Here is a 22,456-nt window from a genome sequence, read left to right as displayed (position 1 = left end):
TGTCCTAGTTTGTCTGCCACTGTGTAGGGAAGTCAGGTTTAAGCCCACCCCCTATAGAAGTAGCCGGCAAATGGATGGTCCATGTATATTGTGTAAAAAGTGTGTAACACGGCTGTCCTGGCAGCGGGTGAGCAGGCAAATAGTTAAGGAAGAGGAGGAGAGCTGCATGTGTAAAACCTGAGAGATGTAGACATAGGATGTCCCTGAACGTAGATCCTGACCCTATGGGTCACTTCCACGGCTGCGGCATACGGGATCCTGGACATATGGCAGATCCGCCTCCCCCACAGACAGGGGTTTAGTCGGACAGTTGGGGGTCTAGCATTGGTGCCTGCTGGAGGTGACAGAAGGAGACCCTCACTCACTGATAAGGTCAGTGCACCCCCAGGAGGTGGTGGTATGTCTGGATGGCCTGACACAAAGGGGAGACCTCTGCTTGGATGTGAACCCATGTGCCAAGATGAAGTGGAGTGCGGGAAAAGAAGGGCTTAGACTGTAGATGTGCCAAAGGACCGATGGCTGCAACTATGTCGCATGTGTAGGAGAAGAAATCCCTTTATGAATATTGATACTGGCGAGATGCGGACTGAGGCCTGTTACAAGATCCCAGGAATAAAGTTGAAATGTTTATTTAAGAAAGAACTTTGCTTGAACTTTTATAGCCTGATGAAATGGAGTGAATGTACAATGCCTAAGGCTATGTGCCCACGGGGAAAGTGTCCTGCAGTTATATCCGCAGGACCTCTCAGAAAACCGTAGTACAACTTTGTCTGTTTCAATGCTGCGGTTTATTTGCGGAATGTCCTGCGGATATGGTGCGGTCATTCTGCATTGAGGATACAGTACCATGGCTTCGGCACTGCATCCTCAATGCAGAACAAGTGCTGAGTGATCGGGGAGTTCATACTTACCTCCATCATGCAGCACTTCACTTTCCGGCTGTCTGTCAGCGTCTGCACTGTGCAGGAGGAGGTGAGCGGGCCTGAACGAGCTCTGGCTGTCACATGACTGGAGCTTGTGCAGGCCCCGCCCACCTCCTCCTTCCTGCTCCTGGCTCCACCGCAGGAAAGTGACTCAGGTGTATGCTATCAAGGCAGGTAAGTATGGGACCAAGGCAGATTTCCGCAGGTAAATCCGCAGGAATAATTGACATGCAGTTATGTGCAGCTGCGGGACACCCGCAGCATATTCCGCAACCGCACATACCGCAGCATGGACACAGTACTCCCCATGTCCCATAGGATAACATGGGGAGTGTCTGTACTTGCTGAAACCTGCGGATTTATCTGGAAAATCCAGATAAATCCGCAGGATTTTCACGGCAAAATCCGCAGGATCAAGCTTCCGTGGGCACATAGCCTAAGACTGTAACGGAGTCTTCCTGTGTGTGGTGCGGCGACGGGGAGGTGAGGGGTTAACAGGGGTTAACAGCAGGTTGTGCTGTGACTTGCTGTTCCCCCTGATACCATGACTACTACACACTGCCTGCCCCGTACCAACCACTACAAGAGCACAATGTGCATAGTGTTTACAAAAATTAGCCCTATTGACTGAGTCATGGTTGATGCAGGAAAGAAATGGCTTTATATGGGAAGAGGTGAACATTAACAGCAGTAGTCACAATGAGCATTTTGGAGGAATTTAGTTTGGCTGCTCTCATCTGGAGGGATTATAAACTGTGGAAAAATCCAGTCCTTGTAGAATGTAATCAGAGTAAGTGTCTGCATTTTCTGTGGAGAGGCGAGAGCGTCTATCAGTGACGATTGCCCCCGCAGAACCGAAAACACGCTCTGACATCACACTAGCAGCCGGGCAGCCAGCACCTCCAAGGAGTATAAGGAGAGACCAGCACCTCCAAGGAGTATAAGGAGAGGCCAGCACCTCCAAGGAGTATAAGGAGAGGCCAGCACCTCCAAGGAGTATAAGGAGAGGCCAGCACCTCCAAGGAGTATAAGGAGAGGCCAGCACCTCCAAGGAGTATAAGGAGAGGCCAGCACCTCCAAGGAGTATAAGGAGAGGCCGGCACCTCCAAGGAGTATAAGGAGAGGCCGGCACCTCCAAGGAGTATAAGGAGAGGCCGGCACCTCCAAGGAGTATAAGGAGAGGCCAGCACCTCCAAGGAGTATAAGGAGAGGCCAGCACCTCCAAGGAGTATAAGGAGAGGCCAGCACCTCCAAGGAGTATAAGGAGAGGCCAGCACCTCCAAGGAGTATAAGGAGAGGCCAGCACCTCCAAGACGTATAAGGAGAGGCCAGCACCTCCAAGACGTATAAGGAGAGGCCAGCACCTCCAAGACGTATAAGGAGAGGCCAGCACCTCCAAGACGTATAAGGAGAGGCCAGCACCTCCAAGACGTATAAGGAGAGGCCAGCACCTCCAAGACGTATAAGGAGAGGCCAGCACCTCCAAGACGTATAAGGAGAGGCCAGCACCTCCAAGACGTATAAGGAGAGGCCAGCACCTCCAAGGTGTATAAGGAGAGGCCAGCACCTCCAAGGTGTATAAGGAGAGGCCAGCACCTCCAAGGTGTATAAGGAGAGGCCAGCACCGCCAAGGCGTATAAGGAGAGGCCAGCACCTCCAAGACGAATAAGGAGAGGCCAGCACCTCCAAGGTGTATAAGGAGAGGCCAGCACCTCCAAGGTGTATAAGGAGAGGCCAGCACCTCCAAGGTGTATAAGGAGAGGCCAGCACCTCCAAGGTGTATAAGGAGAGGCCAGCACCTCCAAGGAGTATAAGGAGAGGCCAGCACCTCCAAGGAGTATAAGGAGAGGCCAGCACCTCCAAGGAGTATAAGGAGAGGCCAGCACCTCCAAGGTGTATAAGGAGAGGCCAGCACCTCCAAGGTGTATAAGGAGAGGCCAGCACCTCCAAGGTGTATAAGGAGAGGCCAGCACCTCCAAGGTGTATAAGGAGAGGCCAGCACCTCCAAGGAGTATAAGGAGAGGCCAGCACCTCCAAGGAGTATAAGGAGAGGCCAGCACCTCCAAGACGTATAAGGAGAGGCCAGCACCTCCAAGACGTATAAGGAGAGGCCAGCACCTCCAAGACGTATAAGGAGAGGCCAGCACCTCCAAGACGTATAAGGAGAGGCCAGCACCTCCAAGACGTATAAGGAGAGGCCAGCACCTCCAAGACGTATAAGGAGAGGCCAGCACCTCCAAGACGTATAAGGAGAGGCCAGCACCTCCAAGACGTATAAGGAGAGGCCAGCACCTCCAAGACGTATAAGGAGAGGCCAGCACCTCCAAGACGTATAAGGAGAGGCCAGCACCTCCAAGGTGTATAAGGAGAGGCCAGCACCTCCAAGGAGTATAAGGAGAGGCCAGCACCTCCAAGGAGTATAAGGAGAGGCCAGCACCTCCAAGGAGTATAAGGAGAGGCCAGCACCTCCAAGGTGTATAAGGAGAGGCCAGCACCTCCAAGGTGTATAAGGAGAGGCCAGCACCTCCAAGGTGTATAAGGAGAGGCCAGCACCTCCAAGGAGTATAAGGAGAGGCCAGCACCTCCAAGGAGTATAAGGAGAGGCCAGCACCTCCAAGGAGTATAAGGAGAGGCCAGCACCTCCAAGGAGTATAAGGAGAGGCCAGCACCTCCAAGGAGTATAAGGAGAGGCCAGCACCTCCAAGGAGTATAAGGAGAGGCCAGCACCTCCAAGGAGTATAAAGAGAGGCCAGCACCTCCAAGACGTATAAGGAGAGGTTGGGCCAAGTGTTCAGGGAAATCTGGCTGGGCACTCAAAGTGGGGATGGTTAAGCTGATAATAGCCTGATCACCACTCACGAGCATGGTGCCATACACAAAGTTCTCAAGAACCTCAAAAATGTCAGCGATCCATACCCACTCAACAGTTATGTGTGGTGGCTGACTCTCAGTCTGACGGGCATTTTGGAGCTGGTATTTAGCTACTGCCCTCTGCTGCTCAGTAGTCCTCGCCAACATATAGAATGTTGAGTTTGCAGGTCGCACATGAGTCAGTGACTTTGCAAATTAAAGCACTTTTGCAGCGCTGTAAGACCAGCAAAAGCTGTAGAGGAATGGCGGAAATGGGCACTAATACGGTGCACCTTCTCAAGTAGGTACAGCAAGTCAGAGTATTGTAGCACCTGTGAGACCATCAGGGCATTACAAGGAACTGCATCCTCTTGGGGATGCAGGACCTATTCCCTGGGACCTGGAGTAACAGTGCCATTGACCACCAAAACACGAATCAAATCCTAGTGAACTCTCCACACCGGGATTAAGGGGTTAACCGAAGGGTTTAGCCAGCTTGGTGGAAGGAGTTAGAGAGTCTGAGTTAGTCAGTTGGAGTCTGATGGCGCACGTTGAAGTGTGCGGATGTGCCTGCACTGGGTCTGTGTAACGGTGACCCCAGGGGCACGGGAGAGAGGTCGCCAGGAAGGGTAAAGGAGATACTGCTGGGACCGGAGCTCGAACGGGGCACAGGGCCCTAGGTCAAATGTCAAGTTTTAAACGGTTTGATAAATGCCTGCACGGTGTGGAAACTTTCATGGACTTCACCAAACCAAATAATCCGGGGGCATCAGCAGCACACTAGAATCGGGGTTAGGCACTTACCTCCCCGCAGGGTCCGCGCTGTCCGCGGTATGGAGAAGGAGACTGTACCCCAAAAGGATCAGTCAGGGCTCCCAAACGCTTCAAGCTACGGGAACTCAACTACAAGAGAGTGCCGGGGACAGAGCAACCTGGGTCACCACATTGGCACTGATAGTACTGGGACCGGAACCAGCCTACCGAGGGTCCATGTGAGTACAGACTGTTAAAGTCAACCTGGTGTTGTCTGCATCATTCTGCACTCACACAGCTCCCAGACACTGCCCTTCCTGCGGAGGGCCCAACACCAAAGCTGCCATTACCATCAGCTCTGGGAGTACCTACGTTTAGCAGCTACAGTTTCCATCTTTAACTGCAACCCGCAGGTGGTGTCACATGACAATAACTTTTATCCCCTGTAAATACCCCTCATTTACAAAAGGGGCCCAGGGCACGGCAACGGGCAGCGGCCACCAGAAGTGACATTCCAACATGTAGAGGCTGCCCGAGGCAGAGTACCCCATTCCCTGGGCGCTACAGTATGTTTTCATAAATTTATGAACAACTAGGTTCAGCACTTGAGTCATGCATGGTACGTGAGTCAGCTTGCCAACCTTTAAAGCCACCACCAGGTTACGCCCATTGTCGCAAATGACTAGAGATGAGCGAGGCTCAAGTTCGTTTCGGTTCTCGAACCCCATTGAAAACAATGGCAGGCAAACACAATCACATAAAAACACATTATAAATGTACACATACAGTTAATAAACATTGCCATTACACTTACAGGTCCCTGCGACGCGTCCTGCACTCTGTCTCCCGCCGCTTTTCCTTCCGATAATCGCTGCGTCCTCCCGGTAACCAGCACTGATGATAGGACCTTCCGTGACGTCAAAAAAGCATGTGACCAGTCACGTGTCTATTATCTCATTGGCTACAGACTGGTCACATGGCTAGACGTCATTGCTAGGTCCTGCCAGTGCATCTCTCCGATACGCGGTGCTCGTTTGTGCATCCCTGTGTACCGGCGAGATGCTCTGGCACATGGTCGGCTCCCCGTTCTGCTTCCCCGTTCCGTTATTCACCGGCTGCCACAGCCGTTCAATAACGGAGATCACCTTTGCTATAGCAACGCGCCTGTCAGCGGTGACGTCACTGCTTACCGCACGCAGCTGCTACTCACTCACTGAGTGATATAGACTGCACGGTAAGCAGCAGCGTCTTCCTCCCATGCAGTGCTGTCTGATGTAGCAGAGCTGCATGGGTTGAAGGAGAAAGAAGACAGAAGACCATGGATCGTGGAGGGATGCGAGGGAATAATGAACATGGAGTCTCTAAGATTGTCTGTGTATTTATTTCTATTAAAGTATTTTTTCTGTGTGGGGTCTTTTTTCTTAACCCTTTATTGGAGATACTTAATGGCTGGGTCAAATTTGCCTGACATTAAGAATCTCTGACTTAATACTAGCTAGTAAAACAAAGCTAGTATTAACTCATTATTACCCAGCAAGCCACCCGTCATCAGGGCAGCTGAAAGAGTTGGATACAGCGCCAGATGATGGCGCTTCTATGAAAGCGCCATTTTCTGGGGCGGCTGCGGACTGCATGCAGCAGAGGGGCCCAGAAAGCTCGGGCCAACCTGTGCTTCGGATTCCAATCCCCAGCTGCCTAGTTGTACCTGGCTGGACACAAAAATGGAGCGACGCTCATGTCGATTATTTTTTTTTTTAATTATTTCATTTATTAGAAATAAAGCACAACACAATTAGTGACTCCATCTTTATTGAAATAAAGAACCCCCTCCTCAGTAATCCTGGGTCAAGGGTCCCGTGCCGTCCAATCCGGATCCAATAGCATCTGATCGGTTTGCTGGAAGGCAATGCGATCAGATGATGTGTCAGGTTCAAGGGCCTGAATCACATGACACAGCAGCTGATTGTATAAATGGCTTTTATACAATCAGCTGATACATCAGTGCAAAAAAAAAAACAAAAAAAAAACTACACACTTCAGTGCAGACTCCTGTCTGACAGCATCAGCTGATAGTTTAGCCGGCCGGGCGGTAAAAAGCCGGCCTCACCGCTCGACTTTTAGTGTCAGCTGATTCCGCCAGGTGACCGCATCAGCTAATCATCACCAGGTCTGAGAAAGAGAGAGAGAGAGAAAGGAGAGAGGAGAGAGAGAGAGAGGAGAGAGACTGAGAAAAAGAGAGAGAGAGAAAAAGAGAGAGAGAGGAGAGAGCAATGCAGCCTCATTCCGTGAACTGCTCCGATTTTAGAGGTGTGTCCCGCGGCTCACAGCTGATGTCCGGCTCCTTCCCTCAGTGCATAATTAAATTAAATTATAATTATAAATATATAATAATTATAATTTTAAGATAAAAAATAAAAAGATAATAAAAAAAAAATTAAATTGTTGACCGGGACTAGAACTCGTGAAGTTATGCTTGTTAGGCGATCGCTCTGTCCACTGAGCTACTGCCTCTAATGATAAAGATAGGCAGATTTGGTAATCTTGAAGTCTGCATTGCTGAAGTCTCTGCTGACCGCGCGATTCATTTCATTGCTACGTGGAGCTGATACAGAGCATTCGTGTTCTGTAGCAGAGCTGACAGTGTCGTGTGGATTACGTCGGACCTGGAGGGGTATTTAGGGATTTTAATAAAATGGTGAAAAAGGGTGTTTTTTTTTGTCTTTTATTCCAAATAAAGGATTTTTCGCTGTGTGTGTTTCTTTACTTTCACTTTCAGTTTAATTATGGAATGTATCTTGGGGAGACGCCTGGCATGAGTAAACTCATTATTACCTCGATTGCCACCGCACCAAGGCAATTCCGGATGAGCCAGGTAGAGTCCCGGGACTGTTGCATCTAATCGATGCAGCAATTCCGAGCAGCTGCTGGGTGATATTGTTAGGGTAGTTGGCTCCCCATAATGTGGCGCTCCCCATCCTGACAATACCAGCCTCAAGCCGTGTGGCTTTATCCTGGCTGGTATCAAATATGGGGGGGGAACCGCATTTTTTTTTTTTTATTTATTTTACTGCACGATATCATTTAAAATAAAAAAATAAATTAAGTCCTTTACCAGGACCGGGACTAGAACTCGCAAAGTTATGCTTCTTAGGCGAGCGCTCTATCCACTGAACTACTGCCTCTAATGATAAAGATAGGCAGATTTGGTAATCTTGACTCCAAATTGCAGAGTGAAGTCTCTGGTGACAGCGCGATTCACTTCATTGCTACGTGGAGAAGACACAGTGCGATCGTGTTCTACGGTGCTGCTGCATTTTCATGTAGCAGAGCTGACCGTGTCGTGTGGATTACGTCGGACCTGAATGTGTATTTGGGAATTAATTAATTGGTAAAAGAGGGTGGTTTTTTGTCTTTTATTCCAAATAAAGGATTTTTCGCTGTGTGTTTCTTTACTTTCACTTAATCATGGAAGGTATCTCGGGGAGACGCCTGGCATGATTAAACTCACTATTACCCCGATTGCCACCGCACCAGGGCAATTCGGGATGAGCTGGGTGGAGTCCGTGGAGTGTCGCATCTAATGGATGGTGATATTGTTAGGCTGGAGGGCTCCCCATCCAGTGGCGCTCTCCATCCTGACAATACCAGCTTCCAGCCATGTGGCTTTATCCTGGCTGGTATCAAATATGGGGGAACCACATTTTTTTTTTTTAAATTTTTATTATTTATTTATTTATTTTACTACACGATATAGACCCGCCCACCGGTGGCTGTTATTGGTTGCAGTGAGACAGCTTCCATTCATCGTGGGTGCGTGTCTGACTGCAACCAATCATGGGCGCCGGTGGGCAGGGAAAGCACGGAATACCTGATTGAATAATGAAGCGGCAGCCATTTTCTTAAGAGGAAAAGACACCGCAGATTTGTGACAGCCGTGCAGCGAGAAGCCCGTGATCGGTGACTAGGAAAGAGAGCGGGATTGTGCTGGGGACGCAGGACGCATGCAGATAGCAACATGTGCACATAGCCTTACTGTGAAAAGACACGTTTTTGTTGATCAAACCGTTCTCGAACCTAACTCGAACTGTCGAGCTTTTAGCAAAAAGCTCGAGTTCGAACACCCCCCCCCCCCCCAAAATCACTTGAACATGAAATTGGCGAACCTCGAAGATCACTCATCTCTACAAATGACCAGGCCGGGTTGGAGGTGCAGCGGGGAGAGGCCCTGATCGGTCTGCTTGTTTTTACCTTGCCACAGCTCTGCCGCAATGTGTGGTTTGTGACCTAAACAGATCAGCTTCAGCAGAGTGTGTTGCCACTTTTCTGATGTGCTGCTGCACAGCTCCCAGCTTGGCAGTGATGGGGAGGGTAATTCAGCAGTGGATGAATAGCAGGAGGAGGAGAATGAAGAGGTAGGGAGACAGGAAATGGCATATTATGATGCGGAAACGCTGGTAGAAGTTCGGCCCGCTATGCTTGGTGTGGGTAGGATGTGTAATGTTACAGTTTGCGAGTTTGTCCCAATCTCTACCAGGTTCACCCAGTGTGCCGTGACAGAAATGTATCGTACCTATCCATAACAACTTGCCCACGTGTCTGTTGTTAGGTGAACCTTCACGGTTACGGCGTTGGTCAGAGCACGCTTGAGATTGTTTAACACATGCTTGTGTAGTGCAGGGACGACACACTGGGCAAAATAGTGGCGGCTGTGTCGTGGGGCAGCCACAGCCAAGAGACCACGGAAACACTGTGTTCCCACAAGCCTAAACGACAACATCTCTACGGCTAGCAATTTGGCAATGTGAGAGTTTAGGTTTTGTGCCTGTGGGTGCGTGGCTGGGTATTTACACTTCCTTTCCAAGATCTCAGGCACGGACTACTGGACGCTTCGCTGGGACAAGGAAGAGGATGTGGTTAATGTTTGCTGTGTCTGTGCAATGGCACCTTGTGGGCAGGATGAATGAACGCCTCCTACCTGGATAGCAGATTGTGAAGGACCTAGCACAGGCGACATGGCAGTGGTTTGACCCACAGACACAAATTTGGTACCCTGGTGTTCTGCCCACCTACTGGGGTGCTTGGCTGCCATGTGGTTCTGCATACTGGTGGTCAGGTTTCCTTTGCCCTGGCCTCTTCTCAAATTGCTATGGCAGATGCTACAGATTATAATGTTTTCTCTAAAGGACTTTCAGAAAAAATTCCAGACAGCAGCTGAATGGCCCCTTGCACTTACTTAAGCCACAGTGGGAGTGCTCTTGGGAACAGTTGACCCAGTGCTCACTCTGGACAAACCACTACCCCTTGGTGCCTGTGTTGGTGTTACATGTCCATCTTCCTCTGTGATGCTGTGCTGGTTATGCATGTCAACGGTCCAGGTCAGATCAGTGGACTCATCATCGACCACCTCATCTTCCATCTCATCCTCCTTCACACTTGAGATTGTAGGCTGACCTGATGGCAACGGTGTCTCATCATCATCAGCCTCCACCTCAGGAGAAAGTAAATCAGGTTCCTCAAAATGGTTTTCTTCTGGCCATAGGTCCTCAAATACTTGTGCATCAACGCATGTCACCTCCTCACGTCCCTCTTCCATGCTGCACAGAGAGAGGCCAAAGCCAACCAAGGGATACATACAAAACAGATTTTCAGAGTGGCCGAGACTGGGGTCATATGTCTCACAGCTGATGTCCGGCTCCTTCCCTCAGTGCATAATTAAATTAAATTATAATTATAAATATATAATAATTATAATTTTAAGATAAAAAATAAAAAAATAATAAAAAAAAAATTAAAGTGTTGACCGGGACTAGAACTCGTGAAGTTATGCTTGTTAGGCGATCGCTCTGTCCACTGAGCTACTGCCTCTAATGATAAAGATAGGCAGATTTGGTAATCTTGAAGTCTGCATTGCTGAAGTCTCTGCTGACCGCGCGATTCATTTCATTGCTACGTGGAGCTGATACAGAGCATTCGTGTTCTGTAGCAGAGCTGACAGTGTCGTGTGGATTACGTCGGACCTGGAGGGGTATTTAGGGATTTTAATAAAATGGTGAAAAAGGGTGTTTTTTTTGTCTTTTATTCCAAATAAAGGATTTTTCGCTGTGTGTGTTTCTTTACTTTCACTTTCAGTTTAATTATGGAATGTATCTTGGGGAGACGCCTGGCATGAGTAAACTCATTATTACCTCAATTGCCACCGCACCAAGGCAATTCCGGATGAGCCAGGTAGAGTCCCGGGACTGTTGCATCTAATCGATGCAGCAATTCCGAGCAGCTGCTGGGTGATATTGTTAGGGTAGTTGGCTCCCCATAATAGTATCATAGTATCATAGTATCATAGTATCATAGTATCATAGTTTTTAAGGTTGAAGGGAGACTCTAAGTCCATCTAGTTCAACCCGTAGCCTAACATGTTGATCCAGAGGAAGGCAAAAAACCCCAATGTGGCAAACAAGTTCCAATGGGGAAAAAATTTCCTTCCTGACTCCACATCCGGCAATCAGACTAGTTCCCTGGATCAATACCCTGTCATAAAATCTAATATACATAACTGGTTATATTAAATTTTTCAAGAAAGGCATCCAGGCTCTGCTTAAATGTTAGTAGTGAATCACTCATTACAACATCATGTGGCAGAGAGTTCCATAGTCTCACTGCTCGTACAGTAAAGAATCCTCGTCTGTGATTATGATTAAACCTTCTTTCCTCAAGACGTAGCGGATGCCCCCGTGTTCCAGTCGCAGGCCTAGGTGTAAATAGATCTTTGGAAAGGTCTCTGTACTGTCCCCTCATATATTTATACATTGTGATTAGATCTCCCCTAAGCCTTCGTTTTTCCAGACTAAATAACCCCAAGTTTAATAACCTGTCTTCGTATTGCAGCCCCCCCATTCCTCTAATAATCTTGGTCGCTCTTCTTTGCACCCTCTCCAGTTCAGCTATGTCCTTCTTATATATCGGTGACCAGAATTGTACACAGTATTCTAAGTGCGGTCGCACTAGTGACTTGTACAGAGGTAGAACTATATTTTTTTCATGAACACTTATACCTCTTTTAATACATCCCATTATTTTATTAGCCCTGGCAGCAGCTGCCTGACACTGTCCACTAAAGTGAAGTTTACCATCCACCCATACACCCAAGTCTTTATCTGTGTCTGTTTTACCCAGTGTTCTACAATTAAGTACATAATCATAAATGTTATTTCCTCTACCCAAGTGCATGACCTTACATTTATCTACATTAAACTTCAATTGCCACTTCTCAGCCCAATCCTCCAATTTACATAAATCTCCCTGTAATATAAAATTATCCTCCTCTGTATTGATTACCCTGCAGAGTTTAGTATCATCTGCAAATATTGAAATTCTACTCCGCATGCCCCCAACAAGGTCATTTATAAATATGTTGAAAAGAAGCGGGCCCAATACTGACCCCTGTGGTACCCCACTATGAACTGAGACCCAGTCCGAGTACGTACCATTAATAACCACCCTTTGTTTCCTATCACTGAGCCAGTTTTTAACCCAGTTACACATATTTTCCCCTATCCCCATTATTCTCATTTTATGTACCAACCTTTTGTGTGGCACCGTATCAAAAGCTTTTGAAAAGTCCATATACACAACATCCACTGCATTTCCCTGGTCCAGGCTTGAACTTACCTCTTCATAGAAGCTGATCAAATTAGTTTGACAGGATCGATCCCTCATAAACCCATGTTGATACTCTGTCATAAGGTTATTTTTCTTGAGATACTCCAGTATAGCATCTCTCAAGAAACCCTCAAGGATTTTACCAACCGTAGAGGTTAAACTTACCGGCCTATAATTTCCCGGCTCAGTTTTTGTCCCCTTTTTGAATATTGGCACCACATTTGCTATGCGCCAGTCCTGCGGTACCGACCCTGTTATTAAGGAATCTGAGAAGATTAAAAATAATGGTCTATCTATCACAGAACTCAATTCCTGTAGTACTCTGGGGTGTATGCCATCTGGGCCCGGAGATTTGTCAACCTTAGTGATTTCGAGGCGGCGGCGTACTTCCTGCTGGGTTAAGCAGGTAATATTCAAGGGTGAATTTATGGCATCACTGGTCATGTCATCTGCCATGGCATTTTCTTGTATAAAAACCGTAGAAAAAAAGTCATTCAGCAGGTTGGCTTTACCCTCATCCCCTTCCACCATTTCACCAAGACTATTTTTAAGGGGGCCAACACTATCGCTTTTCAGTTTTTTACTGTTTATGTAGTTAAAGAATATTTTAGGATTATTTTTACTTTCTCTCGCAATGAGTTTCTCTGTCTCATACTTAGCTAACTTAATTTGCTTTTTACATATTTTATTTAATTTTCTATAATTATATAATGCCTCATCACTACCTACCCTCTTTAATTCTTTTAAGGCTTTCTGTTTTTCTTTTATTGCTTCCCTTACAGCTCTATTTAGCCATAGGGGTTTCCTCCTATTTCTAGCATGTTTGTTCCCATAGGGTATATTTGTATATTTTCTGCACAAGCCCTATTCAGGATGCTCATAAAAGTCTCCCATTTGCTTTGTGTACTTTTATTACTTAGTACATCATCCCAGTTTATTGCACTAAGATCATCTCTCAACCGTTTAAAATTTGCTTTCCTGAAGTTTAGTGTTCTTGTAGCCCCTCTACTATACATCTTACTAAAGAATACATGAAAACTTATTATTTTGTGATCACTATTCCCCAAGTAACCCCCAACTTGTATATTTGATATGCGGTCTGGCCTATTGGTTAGTACAAGGTCTAGTAGTGCTCCCCCTCTTGTGGGGTCCTGTACCATTTGTGAAAGGTAATTATCTTTCATTGTTATCAAAAATCTATTTCCTTTGCTGGAACTGCAAGTTTCTGTTCCCCAATTTATATCAGGATAGTTAAAGTCCCCCATAATAATTACCTCTCCGAGACTCGCTGCTTTATCAATTTGCTTTATGAGGAGATTCTCTACCTCTTCCATAATATTCGGCGTCTTATAACACACCCCTATCAGTATTTTATTATTCACTCTCCCCCCCCCTTATCTCCACCCATAGGGACTCTACATTCTCAGTACCCTCACATATGTTGTCACGCAGGATGGGTTTTAAGGATGATTTTACATATAGACACACACCTCCCCCTCGCTTATTTGTACGGTCATTCCTGAATAGGCTATAACCCTGTAAATTAACAGCCCAGTCATAGCTCTCATCCAGCCATGTCTCTGATATCCCCACTATATCATAATTTTCTTCCAACAATATTAATTCTAATTCCTCCACCTTATTTGTGAGGCTTCGGGCATTAGTGTACATGCACGTTACGTATGACTCTGTACCTATATTCTTGCTTACTGTATTGACTGTCCTAACCCTTCCCACCGTACCACCCCCAATTTCATTACTTGTGCCCTGGTCACTATCTGCACTACATTCCCCTTCTATAAAGTGAATACCCTCGCCCCCCATTCCTAGTTTAAACACTCCTCCAACCTTCTAGCCATTTTCTGCCCCAGCAGAGCTGCACCCTCCCCATTAAGATGCAGCCCATCCCTAGCATAGAATCTGTAGCCAACTGAAAAGTCGGCCCAATTCTCCAGGAACCCAAAACCCTCTTTCCTACACCAATTCTTGAGCCACCTGTTAACCTCCCTGATCTCTCTTTGCCTCTCTGGTGTGGCTCGTGGCACAGGTAGTATTTCCCCATCCTGACAATACCAGCCTCAAGCCGTGTGGCTTTATCCTGGCTGGTATCAAATATGGGGGGGGAACCGCATTTTTTTTTTTTTATTTCTTTTACTGCACGATATCATTTAAAATAAAAAAATAAATTAAATCCTTTACCAGGACCGGGACTAGAACTCGCAAAGTTATGCTTCTTAGGCAAGCGCTCTATCCACTGAACTACTGCCTCTAATGATAAAGATAGGCAGATTTGGTAATCTTGACTCCAAATTGCAGAGTGAAGTCTCTGGTGACAGCGCGATTCACTTCATTGCTACGTGGAGAAGACACAGTGCGATCGTGTTCTACGGTGCTGCTGCATTTTCATGTAGCAGAGCTGACCGTGTCGTGTGGATTACGTCGGACCTGAATGTGTATTTGGGAATTAATTAATTGGTAAAAGAGGGTGGTTTTTTGTCTTTTATTCCAAATAAAGGATTTTTCGCTGTGTGTTTCTTTACTTTCACTTAATCATGGAAGGTATCTCGGGGAGACGCCTGGCATGATTAAACTCACTATTACCCCGATTGCCACCGCACCAGGGCAATTCGGGATGAGCTGGGTGGAGTCCGTGGAGTGTCGCATCTAATGGATGGTGATATTGTTGGGCTGGAGGGCTCCCCATCCAGTGGCGCTCTCCATCCTGACAATACCAGCTTCCAGCCATGTGGCTTTATCCTGGCTGGTATCAAATATGGGGGAACCACATTTTTTTTTTTTAAATTTTTATTATTTATTTATTTATTTTACTACACGATATAGACCCGCCCACCGGTGGCTGTTATTGGTTGCAGTGAGACAGCTTCCATTCATCGTGGGTGCGTGTCTGACTGCAACCAATCATGGGCGCCGGTGGGCAGGGAAAGCACGGAATACCTGATTGAATAATGAAGCGGCAGCCATTTTCTTAAGAGGAAAAGACACCGCAGATTTGTGACAGCCGTGCAGCGAGAAGCCCGTGATCGGTGACTAGGAAAGAGAGCGGGATTGTGCTGGGGACGCAGGACGCATGCAGATAGCAACATGTGCACATAGCCTTACTGTGAAAAGACACGTTTTTGTTGATCAAACCGTTCTCGAACCTAACTCGAACTGTCGAGCTTTTAGCAAAAAGCTCGAGTTCGAACACCCCCCCCCCCCCCCAAAATCACTTGAACATGAAATTGGCGAACCTCGAAGATCACTCATCTCTACAAATGACCAGGCCGGGTTGGAGGTGCAGCGGGGAGAGGCCCTGATCGGTCTGCTTGTTTTTACCTTGCCACAGCTCTGCCGCAATGTGTGGTTTGTGACCTAAACAGATCAGCTTCAGCAGAGTGTGTTGCCACTTTTCTGATGTGCTGCTGCACAGCTCCCAGCTTGGCAGTGATGGGGAGGGTAATTCAGCAGTGGATGAATAGCAGGAGGAGGAGAATGAAGAGGTAGGGAGACAGGAAATGGCATATTATGATGCGGAAACGCTGGTAGAAGTTCGGCCCGCTATGCTTGGTGTGGGTAGGATGTGTAATGTTACAGTTTGCGAGTTTGTCCCAATCTCTACCAGGTTCACCCAGTGTGCCGTGACAGAAATGTATCGTACCTATCCATAACAACTTGCCCACGTGTCTGTTGTTAGGTGGACCTTCACGGTTACGGCGTTGGTCAGAGCACGCTTGAGATTGTTTAACACATGCTTGTGTAGTGCAGGGACGACACACTGGGCAAAATAGTGGCGGCTGTGTCGTGGGGCAGCCACAGCCAAGAGACCACGGAAACACTGTGTTCCCACAAGCCTAAACGACAACATCTCTACGGCTAGCAATTTGGCAATGTGAGAGTTTAGGTTTTGTGCCTGTGGGTGCGTGGCTGGGTATTTACACTTCCTTTCCAAGATCTCAGGCACGGACTACTGGACGCTTCGCTGGGACAAGGAAGAGGATGTGGTTAATGTTTGCTGTGTCTGTGCAATGGCACCTTGTGGGCAGGATGAATGAACGCCTCCTACCTGGATAGCAGATTGTGAAGGACCTAGCACAGGCGACATGGCAGTGGTTTGACCCACAGACACAAATTTGGCACCCTGGTGTTCTGCCCACCTACTGGGGTGCTTGGCTGCCATGTGGTTCTGCATACTGGTGGTCAGGTTTCCTTTGCCCTGGCCTCTGCTCAAATTGCTATGGCAGATGCTACAGATTATAATGTTTTCTCTAAAGGACTTTCAGAAAAAATTCCAGACAGCAGCTGAATGGCCCCTTGCACTTACTTAAGCCACAGTGGGAGTGCTCTTGGGAACAGTTGACCCAGTGCTCACTCTGGACAAACCACTACCCCTTGGTGCCTGTGTTGGTGTTACATGTCCATCTTCCTCTGTGATGCTGTGCTGGTTATGCATGTCAACGGTCCAGGTCAGATCAGTGGACTCATCATCGACCACCTCATCTTCCATCTCATCCTCCTTCACACTTGAGATTGTAGGCTGACCTGATGGCAACGGTGTCTCATCATCATCAGCCTCCACCTCAGGAGAAAGTAAATCAGGTTCCTCAAAATGGTTTTCTTCTGGCCATAGGTCCTCAAATACTTGTGCATCAACGCATGTCACCTCCTCACGTCCCTCTTCCATGCTGCACAGAGAGAGGCCAAAGCCAACCAAGGGATACATACAAAACAGATTTTCAGAGTGGCCGAGACTGGGGTCATATGTCTCCTGCGACTGATTAAGGGGCAAGGAAGGAGGACCAGGTTGAGCATTGGATGGGCCAGCCTTCTGTGTATCCACAGTAGACTGTGTGGTCATAGAAGATTGGTTGCTGCTGACAAATGTGAAGAGGCCTTGTCTACCATCCAAGACAGAACCTGCTCTCACTCTTCTGGTTTCCCCACACGATTACGTTCCAGACCGTGAAATTTGGCAAGAAACATAGTGGATGCATAAAGCACCTTCTGACCTGACACAGGCTCAGTGCCTTGTTGCCCACCACAGACCCCAAAAATATTGTGGAGAAAGTACAAGTGAGTACTTTGTACCAAGTAGCACAAAATAGTAGAGTCCTGCTTTGTATTTCCAAAAGCCACCAGCAACGTATTAATGTGGCTGATCTGGATGGCACAAGTCATGCTATGAGCCCATAAATATTGTGGAAACAGGTCCCAATTCCCTACCAAATCCACAATCTCTCCTTCCTGTGACTTTGTTCAGTGCTATCAGCTCTTAAAAGAGCTATTGTATGCTGATTTCTGGATGGTACTATGGCGGTAGTAACACACACTGCTTTAACCCCTTCAGCCCCAGAGCGTTTTCCATTTTTGCGGTTTTGTTTTTTGTTCCCCTTCTTCCGAGAGCCGTAACTTTTTTTTTTTCCGTCAATCTTGCCATATGAGGGCTTATTTTTTGCGGGACGAGTTGTACTTTTAAATGAAACCATACGTTTTACCATATGGTGTACTGGAAAACTCCAAAAAAAGTGTGATCGCACAATAGTTTTTGGGATATTTTATTCACATTGTTCACTAGATGTGTCATTGTGATGCCTGAAGTCTGTGCGAGTTTGTAGACACCAAACATGTATAGGTTTACTTGTATCTAAGGGGTTAAAAAAATTCACAAGCTTGTCCAATAAAAGTGGCGCACATTTTGCGCCATTTTCCAAAACCCGTAGCGTTCTCATTTTTCAGGATTTTTGGCTCAGTGATGGCTTATTTTTTGCGCATTTCTAATGGTACCATTTTTGCGCAGATGCTACGTTTTGATCGCCTGTTATTGCATTTTGCGCAAAACCTGCGGAGACCAAAAAACGTAATCTTGGCGTTTGGAATTTTTTTTGCCGCTCCGCCGTTTACTGATTAGATTAATAAATTTTGCATTTTGATCGGGCATTTCTGAATGCGGCGATACTAAATATGTGTATATCTTTTATTTTTTTAACCCCTTAATTTTCAATGGGGCAAAAGGGGGGTGATTTGAACTTTTAGGTTTTTGTTTTTTTATTTTTATTTTTTAAAACTTTTATTTTTTTTTACTTTTCTTTTATTTTACTTTACTAGTCCCCCTAGGGGGCTATATCGATCAGCAATCCGATCGCTCCGCCCTATCTGTAGATCTCAGCTACAGAGCTAAGATCTGCAGATATGGTGCTTAAGGGGTGCTTCACACACAGCGAGCTCGCTGCCGAGATCGCTGCTGAGTCACGCTTTTTGTGACGCAGCAGTGACCTCATTAGCGATCTCGCTGTGTGTGACAATGAGCAGCGATCTGGCCCCTGCTGCGAGATCGCTGCTCGTTACACACAGCCCTGGTTCGTTTTCTTCAAAGCCGCTCTCCTGCTGTGACACACAGATCGCTGTGTGTGACAGCAAGAGAGCGACAAATGAAGCGAGCAGGGAGCAGGAGCCGGCGTCTGACAGCTGAGGTAAACTGTATCCAAGATAAACATCGGGTAACCAAGGTGGTTACCCGATATTTACCTTAGTTACCAGCATCTGCAGCTCTCACGCTGCCTGTGCTGCCGGCTCCGGCTCTCTGCACATGTAGCTGCTGTACACATCGGGTTAATTAACCCGATGTGTACAGCAGCTAGGAGAGCAAGGAGCCAGCGCTAAGCAGTGTGCGCGGCTCCCTGCTCTCTGCACATGTAGCTGCATTACACATCGGGTTAATTAACCCGATGTGTACTGTAGCTATGGTAGGAGAGCAAGGAGCCAGCGCTCAGTGTGCGCGGCTCCCTGCTCCCTGCACACACAGCTGTGCGCTGGTAACTAATGTAAACATCGGGTAACCATACCCGATGTTTACCTTAGTTACCAGTCTCCGCAGCTTCCAGACGGCAGCTCCGTGCAAGCGCAGCGTCGCTTGCACGTCGCTGCTGGCTGGGGGCTGTTCACTGGTCGCTGGTGAGATCTGCCTGTTTGACAGCTCACCAGCGACCATGTAGCGATGCAGCAGCGATCCTGACCAGGTCAGATCGCTGGTCGGATCGCTGCTGCATCGCTAAGTGTGAAGGTACCCTTACTCTCCGTGCTGGCACTATGCAGGCACTGAGAGGAAGTGACTCATGTTAGCTACAAGAAACATCAAATCTCATCTCTGAGATTTGATGTTTCTTGTGCTGTTTGTCCTGAGGAAGGGAGCAGAGCTTCCTGAAACGCGTAGACCTGAACATGCAATAAAGCGACATTGATCTTATCATCTTTACCAGTGGTCATTGGCTCGATGTTTTAAGTACCCTCTCTCCATTATTTTCTGTAAATATGCTGGGCGGGACATCCAAATATAGGGAGGCAAATACACCATTGCTCGCTATATAATGAATACCCTGAATACCGCACTATTCTGCGTATAGTAACGAATACATTCAATCATCACTTGTCATAGACTATGTTTTGAGGGGAAAATTTAACCTCGCGCTTTACAGTTATAAATCAAAAAATCTGCTCAGTCAATGGAGCTGGAAGCTACAGGTCATTAATAGGAGCTGTGATTGGTTGCTAGGCAACAAAGGACATTTTTAGTATAAGAAACTTATGTGTGAGGAAATATATCGGTAAAGACAGAGACACACACAGAGACACACAGACGGAGAAGGACGGGCAGAGCGGGAGACACTAAGTTACTATCCCGGGCAGCGCCGAGTACTACAGCTAATATTGTAATAAACATGCTTTTTCCCCCTGCGTCACCAGCACTGACACTGTCAGGGTCTTTCAACCAAACTTCTTTACTGGTCAACTTCAAAAAACGTTTTTTTGTATCTTCCCTGAGCCGGGCACATACTTGTTCTCCTGAGGGGTTACAATTAACAATGGTAATTCATACATTTTACCAGCTGACCGCATCCATGGTACTCTGGCGCCCGTTGGGGTCCCTAAGCTCCGCATCCTCTCCTTCAGCTTCTTTATTCATGGCAGAATCAACAGTCTTTCTGGTCAGTCAGGACCTGCCCTTCTCTCAAGAGCCCACTGACCTTCCGCTGATTGAGGGGGTTCATTAGGTCTCCACCAGCGAATGGCCACCACACGGGCCACACCATGTGTCCACCACTCGGATTCGACCCAGAAGGTCACTCCAAATTAAAGTTATTGGGGAGTTTTCCTCCACCACGTCTCTCACAGACAGTCTGTTCCTCTCTCTCAGGGACTCTCCTCTCACAGGCGCCGTCTGTTCCTCTCCCTCAGGGACTCTCCTCTCACAGGCGCCGTCTGCTCCTCTCCCTCAGGGACTCTCCTCTCACAGACGCAGTCTGCTCCTCTCCCTCAGGCACTCTCCTCTCACAGACGCAGTCTGCTCCTCTCCCTCAGGGACTCTCCTCTCACAGACGCCGTCTGCTCCTCTTCCTCAGGGGCTCTCCTCTCAAAGGTACTGTCTGCTCCAATCCCACAGGGACTCTCCTCTCACAGACGCAGTCTGCTCCTCTCCCTCAGGGACCCTCCTCTCACAGACGCAGTCTGCTCCTCTCCCTCAGGGACTCTCCTCTCACAGACGCAGTCTGCTCCTCTCCCTCAGGGACTCTCCTCTCACAGACGCAGTCTGCTCCTCTCCCTCAGGGACTCTCCTCTCACAGGCGCAGTCTGCTCCTCTCCCTCAGGGACTCTCCTCTCACAGACGCAGTCTGCTCCTCTCCCTCAGGGACTCTCCTCTCACAGGCGCCGTCTGCTCCTTTCCCTCAGGGACTCTCCTCTCACAGACGCCGTCTGCTCCTCTCCCTCAGGGACTCTACTCTCACAGACGCCGTCTGTTCCTCTCCCTCAGGGACCCTCCTCTCACAGATGCAGTCTGCTCCTCTCCCTCAGGGACTCTCCTCTCACAGACGCCGTCTGTTCCTCTCCCTCAGGGACTCTCCTCTCACAGACGCCGTCTGCTCCTCTCCCTCAGGGACTCTCCTCTCACAGACACAGTCTGCTCCTCTCCCTCAGGGACTGTCCTGTCACTTCCTGTCTTCCTAGCCAGTTTTATCTGACTAAGCTCCTCCCCTAACCGGTTTTCTTTAAGCACCTCCTCTTCATTAACTCTCTGTATCCCAGGGGTACCAGGAAAGAAGTTTACACATTGTCGCCACCTAGTGGTCGTATGAACACATTACACCATAACATGAACTTCAAACATTACACTTTACACATAGTGGATTTGCAGGTCTGGGGCTGCTAAGCCTTACACCCCCTTACAGTATTTCAGACCTTCCTGCATTTCCAGTGCCATCCAGGTGGGGATCATCTTGCACATGACATGTCCTGGGTGTTAGCCTGCTCATACCTTTCATCTCCCTTCATGTTTTTCCCTTCTTCCCTGTTGATCTCAGGTAATGCAATGGTTAATGCCCCAATCCTGGTGGTCTACTTCAGTTTAGTGCCCACGTTTTCAATGGCTTAGGGCAACAAAGAAGGTAATGTTATTTCCCCGGTGGTGTAGGTTAATGAAGAGGTTACTATCTGCATCCCTGGTGGGGTTAATGACATCATACTTCTGGTCTAGATTAGTAGAGGTTAATGCTTATATCCCTGGTAGTCTAGAGCAGCAGGTAAGTTAATGTCTAGATCTGGTGGTCTAGAGTAGGTGAAAATATGATACCACCACCCCCTGTGATCTGGCTGGTATGGAGCTTTGTACTTCTATTCTTGGTTGTTTGGAGCAATAGAAGTGTTGATTTCACTGTCCCGGTGATTTAGGTAGGTGGGGAATTTAGTGCCTTCATCCCAGGTGATCACTAGCTCTTTAGTCTTGGAGTTGTAGAGGTTAGTCCCTGCTTCCCTGGTGGTCTAGGGCAGTGGAAGGTTATGTTCACTATCTCTGTAGTCTTGGAGAGGTTAGTGCCTGGTTCTCTGGTGGTCTAGGGCAGGGGAGGATTATGTTCACTATCTCTGTAGTCTTGGAGAGGTTAGTCCCTGGTTCTCTGGTGGTCTAGGGCAGTGGAGGATTCATTTCAACATTTCTGTAGTGTTGGAGAGTTTAGTTCATGCTTCCTTGCTCGTCTAGGGCTGTAGTAGCATAAAAGGTCCATTGGTTAGGGAATAACATACTGATCATTGTATGTTGGACCCCTGAAACTCCAAGTGATTCTGAGATCGGAGCTGTAGAACCCCAAGAGCTGAGCTCAGCAGCCCCGTCAGGAATGGATCAGAGGTGCACATGCTCTGCCTCCACTCTATTCATTGTCTATGGGACTGCCAGAAATAGTGGAGCACTGTACTCAGCAGTCCCATAGACAATGAATTGGGCTGAGAAG

General features: G+C 47.7%; 1 protein-coding gene across 1 annotated transcript in view; it reads left to right on the top strand.

Annotated features, from left to right (window-relative positions):
• The window catches only part of OPLAH (5-oxoprolinase, ATP-hydrolysing), a gene marked incomplete at its 3' end in the record, with an annotated part of 146,570 nt that overhangs the window by 87,268 nt on the left and 36,846 nt on the right, over window positions 1–22,456 (top strand). The gene's annotated exons all lie outside the window — the stretch shown is intronic.

The sequence above is a fragment of the Anomaloglossus baeobatrachus genome, chromosome 6 (genome assembly GCF_048569485.1).
Source record: "Anomaloglossus baeobatrachus isolate aAnoBae1 chromosome 6, aAnoBae1.hap1, whole genome shotgun sequence".
NCBI classification, from domain to species: Eukaryota; Metazoa; Chordata; class Amphibia; order Anura; family Aromobatidae; genus Anomaloglossus; species Anomaloglossus baeobatrachus.
This window is presented reverse-complemented; position numbering and strand designations above follow the sequence as displayed.